Source organism: Mytilus trossulus, chromosome 2 (assembly GCF_036588685.1).
Source record: "Mytilus trossulus isolate FHL-02 chromosome 2, PNRI_Mtr1.1.1.hap1, whole genome shotgun sequence".
In the NCBI taxonomy this organism is placed as follows: domain Eukaryota; kingdom Metazoa; phylum Mollusca; class Bivalvia; order Mytilida; family Mytilidae; genus Mytilus; species Mytilus trossulus.
In genome coordinates, this window is record NC_086374.1 from 90,164,978 (window position 1) to 90,165,495 (window position 518).

Genomic DNA, 518 nt, shown 5'->3' on the forward strand with positions numbered 1-518 from the left:
CAGAGTTGCCATCCATACAATTCTGACACTTAGTCCCACAATGCAATCTGTATAAGTTAATATTTTACAAGATGATGATACAAATCACTAAATAATAAATAACATAACTTACAATTTTAAGCCAAAAATGTTCCCCTAAAAGACAGTACTTCTAGTTTACAATCATAAAAATGACATGGACTATATTTGTAGATAACCGATTTACGTGCGGCCAAAGCAGGTCGGGTTTTGACGGCGAAATAAAAAAACATTTCCTTCTTTTTTCTACTTAGTCCCTTGCTCTTCTCTTCCGCATTTTCTCACTTTATAATACATAAAATAACACATGTACTGCATGTTTGAAAGTTTATAGTGTGCAGCCAAAACAATTCAGAATGTGGGGTAAAAGTCAAAGGGACAGCAACCTAACAATCACAACATTTTGGAAGCAAACTTTACAAACAACTGACATTGGCAATTTTGTAACTTCTTATTTCACACATTTTGATTGGTCTAACTGTATGCTATTTTGTAATACC